Source organism: Amblyomma maculatum, chromosome 7, assembly GCF_055883805.1.
Source record: "Amblyomma maculatum isolate TAMU_Amacu chromosome 7, ASM5588380v1, whole genome shotgun sequence".
In the NCBI taxonomy this organism is placed as follows: Eukaryota; Metazoa; Arthropoda; class Arachnida; order Ixodida; family Ixodidae; genus Amblyomma; species Amblyomma maculatum.
The window spans coordinates 131,061,117-131,070,208 of NC_139350.1; the positions used below are offsets into that span (position 1 = coordinate 131,061,117).

A 9,092-nucleotide genomic window follows, 5' to 3' on the forward strand; every position below is an offset into this window, starting at 1 on the left:
CTGGGAAGCCCGTCGTATCTTTACTCGCCCTATCAGTGTAAGGTGCTACATTATTGGGGATACTTAAGCTCATCGTTTAAGGATATGACGCTAGAGCGTAAGCTACCAGCCCTCATATAAAGCCAACCAAGACGTATGGACGTGCCTGCGTTTCATAAAATTCATAGCATTCGCAGGCACTTTTCAAACATTACTACACTGTTCTGGGTAACAGTCTCGCTGTTAAGTTCTCCCCACTAAGTAATTGTTCTCGGGAAAAAAGAATATTTAAAGCAGTTATTTCGCGCAATAAAGGAAGTTAGTGTCAGTGCGTACCTTTGTTTCGTGTTATACCCTGGGGAGCAGACAAAATAATTAGAAGTATTATGTTATAGTGACCTTTTGTGAGCTGAAATAGAAACTGTAATCGGCAGACACGATTGTGCCTACTGACGGGGGGTAATCCGCTGCGTTTCACGAGCTCACTGACAGATGCACGGCCGTATGAGTTAAACAAAAACCTAACTACCTCGTGCTGTGTTCGCTCTACTTTATGTGAAAGGGTCCCAGATTATTACTCATCCTGAACTTGTCACACGGCTCGCAGGTTGATGCTGGGGACCCACTGCGCGCCAACAAGATGGTCCCCGAAGGGCTGTGCATACGCTGATCTAGCATCAAGGGGGCCCAGTATGGCGTGTTTACTCTTACGCCACTCGCCAAGAGGATTTACTTCGGACCTTATGAGGGTGTCAAGGTGCCGGACGACGGAGGGGGAAACTGCTACACCTGGCAGGTGCGTCTGACACAATCTAGCAGAAAAAACGACCAAAAATGCTGGTTGCCGCAGAAGTCTTTGTCGGTATTTGGCCATTAATGTGCAGTGTTGATAATGACATTTTGTGTAGGAAAATAGAATTTTTGTGCAGTTACGTGAGAAAATCACTGCATACAAAGACTACTGAACACGATGAACGTGCTACAGAACTGAAGGAAAATCTCTCTTATGGAAGAATATTTCGTCTTTTTGGCCCGTTTATAAGGCCTTTTTATCGTCTGCGATTGAAGACACCTTACGAGCCACCAGTGCAGCTGTTAGGGTATATGCGTTCGTTGTTACAGGTGTTAGATGCGTACCTGCAAAATAAAATCACACAGCAATGCTGTGGCATTAGCAGCCGTTTTGTGCCATTTTATGGCTGTGTTTATGGACGCCTACACGTCCGCCTTCAAACAGCCAGACTTCAAGTCACCCAAGTTGTGGTTTCTTTGCTGGTGGTCACAAGGGGGCATTTTCCTTTTAGTGTCTCAGTTCTCTCCAGCCAATTGGAAGCTTTATTACCTATGACACATTTTTCGACTTCTAATGATATCCACTCCTCGTTAATCATTACCTTCCGGTGTGACGCAAAGGGTCCTTGTAGTGTCTCTTCTCAATGGTCTGGCATTCTCTACTTTCTGGGCAGACCAGTATCACATGATGTATGGCCGTTGCAGCATCAGGATATATTTCCGTTAAGCGCATCGATTGATTGCGCCTCAGATCACTGGGTCAAAGGCTTTGCCGTAGCGAAATATTTGCCCGTCAAAAATCGCGGCGCCATGATGCCACACATTGGCGTTGTATGAAGCACGTTTTAAGTCAGCTTCATAGCGTGTAGCTAATGACACCGCTGCTAGCTTTGACGCTGTAAAGAGTTACGATTGCAACATTGATGAAGCGCATTTATCAAACATTCTTTCTGTCATATTCCTTCCCTTTTCAGCCCCCTTTATTACTTTTCTTGGCCGCATGTCTCGTAATTTTTTCTTTACGAATGAAAAGCTCACATGTCTGCAAGTTTCTTTGTCATCGATGGCAGGAATGCGGCTGTGAGGTGGTGGTAATAGAAACTTTTATTGCCAAATACAAAGGTTTCTGTACAAAAAATGAAATATATAAATATTATATATACAATATGTACCCGGTTTCTTGCCTGCCTGTCCGCAGGTTCGGAAGGACGGCAAAGTGTTCCTGTTGGATGGTCGCCCGCTGGACAAGTAGAACTGGATGCGCTACGTTAACTGCGCGCCTAGTCCGCGGGAACAGAACTTGGTGGCCTACAGGCGTCACGGCGATATCTACTACCGGACCCCCAAAGCCGTGGGAGCCGGCGAGGAGCTCCTCTTGTGGTACGGCCTTGCGTTCGCCCGAAAGCTGGGGCTGCTTGGAAAGCTACGAGGTTCGACGCAGCGTGCGAAAGGTGAGGCATTCATCATCATCATCATCATCATCAGCCTGATTATACCCACTGCAGGGCGAAGGCCTCTCCCATATTTCTCCACTTAACCCGGTTCTGTGCAAGCTGCATCCACTTGACCTCTGCGAACATCTTAATCTTATCCGCCCACCTAACTTTCTGCCGCCCCCTGCTACGCTTTCCTTCCCTTGGAATCCAGTTTGTTACCCTCAGCGACCATCGGTTATCCTCTCTTCGCACCACATGTCCTACCCATGTCCATTTCTTTTTCTTAATTTCTACTAGAATGTCGATAACTTGAGTTATTTCTCTGACCCACTCTGCACGCTTTCTATCTCTTAATGTTGCCCCTACCATTTTTCGTTCCATAGCCCTCTGGGTTCTTCTCAACTTAAGTAGAACTCTCTTGGTTAGCCTCCACGTTTCAGCCCCATAGGTGAGTACAGGCAAGATTCAACTGTTGTATACTTTCCTCTTGAGCGATACCGGTAAGCTGCTAGTCATAATCTGCGAGTGCTTGCCAAATGCGCTCCATCCCAATCTTATTCTTCTTGTTATTTCCTTTTCATGGTCCGGATCTGCGGTTACTACCTGTCCTAAGTAGACATATTCGTCCACTATTTCCAGTATTTCGCTACCTAATGCACACTGCTGTTCCTTCCCGAGGCTGTTGAACATTACCTTAGTCTTCTGCATATTGATTTTTAAGCCTACCTTTCTACTTTTCCTGTCTAGGTCATCAATCATTATTTGCAGTTCATCCCCCGAGTTGCTTAGCAAGGCAATGTCATCAGGAAATCGCACATTACTGAGGTATTCTCCATCTACCCTTATCCCTAACTGCTCCCATTCCAAGTCTCTGAATACTTCCTCTAAACAAGCCGCGAATAGTACTGGAGAGATTGTGTCTCCTTGCCTAACACCTTTCTTTATAGGAATTTTGTTACTTTCTTTCTGCAGAACTATGGTTGCTGTGCAGCCACTATATATATCTTCCAGCACTTTCACGTACGGCTCGTCTACCCCCTGATTTCGCAATGCCTGCATCACCGCCGAGGTTTCAACTGAGTCAAATGCTTTTTCGTAATCAATGAATGCTATGTATAAAGGCTGGTTATATTCCGAGCATTTTTTTATCACCTGATTGATGGTATGGATATGATCGATAGTAGAGTACCGTTTCCGAAACCCTGCTTGATCCTTTGCTTGATTGCAGTCTAAGGTTGTCCTGATTCTGTTAGCGATTACCTTAGTAAATACCTTATACATAACAGACAGTAGGCTGATTGGTCTGTAATTTTTAAGGTCCTTAGAGTCCCCTTTCTTGTGAATGAGGATAATGTTTGCATTCTTCCATGGTTCCGGTACCGTCGATGACACCAGGCACTGCGTATACAAGGTGGCCAGTTTTTCTAGCACGATATCCCCCCCGTCCTTCAGCAAATCTGTAGTTATCTGATCCTCTCCAGCTGATTTCCCCCGTTTCATAGTTTCTAGTGCTTTCTTGACCTCGTCCTTCGTCACTGGTGGAACGTCTGACTGTTTTCCCCTACCGCCAATCTCACTACGGTCCTGACTACTTTGGCTACTGTAGAGATCTGTATAGAACTCCTCGGCTACTTTGACTATCTTTTCCATATTAGTGATGACGTTGCCCGCTTTGTCCCTTATCGCATACATCTGGTTTTTGCCTATGCCCAATTTCTTCTTTACCGCTTTAAGGCTTCCCCCGTTCTTTACAGCATGCTCAATTTTCTCCATGTTATACTTCCTTATATCGGCCACCTTGCGCTTATTGATTAGCTTTGATATCTCGGCCAATTCGATCTGGTCTGTTGGATTGGAAGCTTTCATACTCTGGCGTTTCTTAATCAAATCTTTCGTCTTCTTAGACAGCTTACCGGTATCGTCTCTAACTATCCTACCGCCTACTTCTACCGCGCACTCAGTAATGATATCTCTGAAATTATTGTTCCTTGCCTCTAGGTTAATGTCGCCATCCTCAGTTAGAGCTGAATACCTATTCTGTAGCGAGATCCTGAACTCTTCTGCCCTCCCCCTCACCGCTAATTCGTTTATGGGTTTCTTTCTTACTAATCTGTTGCGTTCCTTCTTCAGATTTAGGCTAATTCGGGACCTCACCATCCTGTGGTCACTGCATCGCACTTTCCCGATTACCTCTAAATCTTGCATAATGGCGGGGGTTGAACACATTATGAAGTCGATTTCATTTTTAGTCTCTCCGTTAGGACTTTTCCATGTCCATTTCCGGTTCTTCCGTTTGCTGAAGAAGGTATTCATGATTCGTAAGTTATTGCGCTCTGCAAACTCAACTAGTAACTCCCCCCTGCTATTCCTAGAACCAATGCCATAGTCACCTACTGCCTTGTCTCCTGCCTGTTTTTTCCCTACGTTGGCATTGAAGTCGCCCATTAATACAGTATACTGCGTCTTTACTTTTCGCATTGCCGATTCTACATCTTCATAGAAGCTTTCAACTGTCTGGTCATCATAACTACATGTAGGTGCATAGGCCTGTACAACCTTCAGTTTATACCGCTTATTAAGCCTAATTACGATGCCTGCAACCCTTTCATTAATACTATAGAATTCATCTATATTACCCGCTATATACTTATTGACAAGGAAACCTACTCCTAGTTGTCGCCTCTCTGGTAAACCTCGATAACACAGTACATGCCCATCCTTCAGTACAGTATATGCCTCATTCGGCCTCCTAACCTCACTAAGCCCTATGACATCCCATTTCATGCCCTCTAGTTCCTCTAACAGCACTGCTAAGCTAGCTTCAATAGCTAGGGTTCTATCATTAAACGTTGCCAGGGTCAGTTTCCAATGGCGGCCTGTCCAGCGGAGCCAGGCATTCTTAGCACCCCCTGCTGCATCACAGGTCTGATCGCCGCCGTGGTCAGTTGTTCCGCAGCCGCTGGTGACTGAGGACCGGGGTTTTATGGAGCTTATCATAGGAGGTTGCGGCCAATTACTGCACCAGGGTGGCCAACTCCTGTTCTGGTGAGGGAGTGCGTTGCCGGAGGTGTTCACCGGCATCAGGTCGCACCTAAAACCTGTCTATGCAATTCCATCGACACGCGGATTTTTTTTTTTTTCATCCGGTGGAGAATTGCGCGGCACCAAGATTTGAACCCCGGTCCTCTTGAATGCGAGGCGGATGTTCTACCGCTACGCCACCGCTGCACTGAGGCATTCATCAGTCTGGAAATTTTTCGGGTGATCCGATTTTGCACGGTGATGACGATTTGGTTTATAATAACAATTAGTATTATACTTTATCAATGAGTGCTAGCAAACGAGGTATTCTGCTGTAACTAAAGTGTGCAAAGAGACACTTTTTTCTGGAACTTGTCCCCCAATACGCCATGCACCAGGTGGAGGGAAAGTTTGTGGTCGACAGTAATCGATGTGTAGAATGCCACACTGCATGGGAATCGAACTCCGCACTTACAGGACACGAGGCGGGTGCTCAAACAACTGAGCCACCTCTGCGATTATGATTTAGATTTTACGAAGCAAAGCTGATGATCTGCCCATGAGCGAGCACCTTGAATTCGGAATGTTGCCGAGACGTGCTTCTCTGTACGAGAACATTGCCCAAATTGTTGACGCATTCCGATTCAAGGTTTACATGTGTTAAAACGTGTCCCTCCGTTCTGATACGCAGTGAACATGTTCGGCTTTGATGTCGCGGTTTTGTTTACGGGAAACTCTCGGCCTCAACCTTTAGCCGGAATACATGCAGTCGTATTCAGCAGCAATTTCAATATTTATGGTTTATTTTGGAATACATATCATTGCAAGCAAAGAAAAAAAATAGCGCTAATTTTCCCCCGAGACCTATAATGTAGGTACATTCAGGGCGTTTTTATAAATAACAGAGCTATAGCTAGTTGTCTATAAAGATTTAGCTAGTTTTATCAATAGCTAAAGGTCTCTCACACAGCACATCTGTGCTCATGCACTTCCTTTTCAAGATTTACCCGAAATCTACGGGCAATAAATGAATGACGATTAAACCTTTCTTTCAGGCACATTTTGTTACCCTATATATATACATACGGCAAGCGGTCTTCGCCCAGAGAAGATACAACAGAGTAAAGATATGTTTGGTCATTAATACATTTTGCATAGTGGATACACAGTAAGAAGTATTTCATACACTTGGGACCTAGAAATTGTTTTGTGTATATGTGATTATGTTCATCATAATAAATAAAAAAATCAGCCTTTTTTTTTCAACAGCAGTGGCTCTGAAAATACCTTTAGAACCCTACGTGAAATAACATTCTGTACAAAATTTGTTATTCGCCCTTGTGGTCTTGCCGGTTAGTAAGCAGCGCCCTAAAGTCGCGGAGGAGTACTCCAAATATTTATTCCTGACATATCAGTGACTTGAAGGCAGCATAAAGCCTTTCTATGCTCTGGAGGCCTCAGTTTAGGGCTTGAAAATTTCAAGTGCAAGCTCACAAAAAAAAAAATCCCTTGCCTAAAATCATGTGCTAAATATTTGCAAAAACAAAACTTGTCTTTTTTTTTTTAAATCAAAATAGCACTTCTTGCTTCTTGAACAAATGCATAAATCGAGCAAGCGAACAAAAAAAGAAAAGAGACGGCAAGAAATCATGCGCAGCTGAGGGAAGCTCGTATAACAGTCATACGATCAGATAGCGACCGCGACTGAGCAGAATTAGGACCATGGCACGAGCCACGCGCTGTAGTAACATAAGCACATTTGTAACTGCACCATCGCGCCACCGTCTGCTGGCGGCTGCATGAGTACAGCAACCTTTACCAACTAGCTCAAATGTCAGTTTTACTGCAAACCGATGGTAACTGTGCTAAAAAGTGTGTCGATGTGACGACCGGTCATTATGAAATTGCAACCTTCGCCGATTCTTTCCCCAGAATCTTCATACAAGGTATCTGCTCTTTCTGCCCTCAGTGAATGGAAAGAGGAAGTCCAGCCCGCAGCCGGCAATCTTTCCCTGCGACACATGCGGCGACCTCTTCTCCACGCGAGATCTCTTGGAGAAGCACAGGTGCCACAAAGATCGCCAGAGGCCGCACAAAAGGCACCACTGCGCCTACTGCCCCTACTCCAGCGACAAGAAGTAAGACGAAATTCTACCCTCAACCTCGTTCAAATATTCGTATGTAGATAGTACAGTTTGCCTTTGCAGAAGATAAGCGCTGATGCATATGGTAGAGGCCTCCGCATTATTATCTCGGATCAATACGGGCGCGAGAGGGCAGGAACCAAAAGAAAGTGCGCAGTTATTTCAGGATGGAATGGCAGCAGAAAAGAAAAATACGATATTGCTTTTCGCCCTCCTCCCATATGAATAAGTAACAGTGAGAGCAGGATTCGCATATGAACAAAGAATAATTAAATGTTGTTATTTTCGATGCCACTGCAAGCCAGCATGCTCACAGTGTACCCTCTCCCCTTTCATCCCCACACTATACAGTACCGATGTCTCCGCACATGAGCGGACCCACACTGGAAAGCGGCCTTTCGTGTGCCACGTCTGCAGGAAGGGCTTCGCACGGCGTAGGACTCTCAACAGCCACCGGATGGTCCACTCGGGGGAGAAGCCGCACGAGTGCCCAGAGTGCGGACAGCGCTTCACACGAGCACCACACTTGGCGTATCACCGCAGTCATGCACACTGTCGTTGGCAAGGTTGTCTCGAACTTGTGTCCCCGCTGCAGAAAGGGGTTCTCACGGAGGAGCAGCCTCAACAAGCACATGATGACGCACACGGGCGAGAGGGCCTACGCCTGCTCGCAGTGCGAGAAGAGCTTGAAGCCAAGCAGCGATGCCCTGAGGCACGAGAGGGTGGTGCACGCTGGCCAGTACCCGCTGCACTTCCCACGCTGCGGGAAGGGCTTCCAGATAATGGTGTATCTGAAAAATTATGTGCGCTCATGTTACTAAGGCGTTCCTAAAGACCGAATAGGAGTGCAGATGTGTAAAAGAGGGTTCCTCCAGCCAAAAAGAATAGTTTTATGTCCGCGAGCATCACGTGTGCATTGAAATAAAGTGCGTGAGCGAAGCGCGCCGTAGAAACGCCTGTGAAAAGAGCGACAGGAAAATGTCCCATGTAATGGTGCTGCTTCTGGTCGGCGCGAGTCGTAAATGTTACACTAACTGGCTGCTCCTCATAGCTCTGTCAAATTGCCTTCTTCACTGTACCTGGAGGAGCCCTAGTGCGTGGGTGGGAGGCTCAAATTGAATGCGTCGCTTCACGACGAGCTATCAAAAATAAGTGCTTCGATGCGTTGATAAGATATCCCAAAACAGGATGCTCGCATCGCAATACTTGCTGTCGTGCTCGGGCGGAGGGAAATCCTCCTCTATTGCACTCTACTGACTGCGCATCTCATGCCACGGCCGGTCACGAAGGAAGCAGAAGAGCGCACTCTAGACACGACCAGTCACCCTGCATATGCGCGACGATCCTAGCCGGAGCCCGCTGCCTTCTGTGCGGCAGCATGCATACCCTTTCAGCGGCTCTATTAATGCCTTTCGGCGCATGCGTGCGAAATTAAACGGAGGCGATCATCTGTGGCTTGTATCGTACATCTTTTCTGATCTCCTATATACCGCTCGTTAATGTGGGTCTCAGGTCATTCTATTTCCTTGTAAGCTTGCGTTCTTTACTTCACGTTCAGCAACTGTGCAGTACGTATGCATCGCCCTTAAATATGTAAGGTGCTCAAGGACCTAACTGGCTTCCAAATGAAGTGATCTCTTGATCAGTACAGCTACACGTTATAGGCTATTGAAGTAACGTATGCGCGTAGTGCTACATGAACCTTCAACCCACGCGGGAA

At 46.2% G+C, this 9,092-nt stretch overlaps 1 pseudogene across 1 annotated transcript; it reads left to right on the forward strand.

Annotated features, from left to right (window-relative positions):
* Positions 1–5,617: 5,617 nt before the first annotated feature.
* LOC146184739 (zinc finger protein 711-like) lies at positions 5,618–8,822 on the forward strand (annotated as a pseudogene). The gene is made up of 3 exons (XR_014708430.1): positions 5,618–5,651; positions 7,198–7,366; positions 7,724–8,822. The product of XR_014708430.1 is annotated as a zinc finger protein 711-like (transcript).
* The last annotated feature ends 270 nt before the right edge of the window (positions 8,823–9,092 follow it).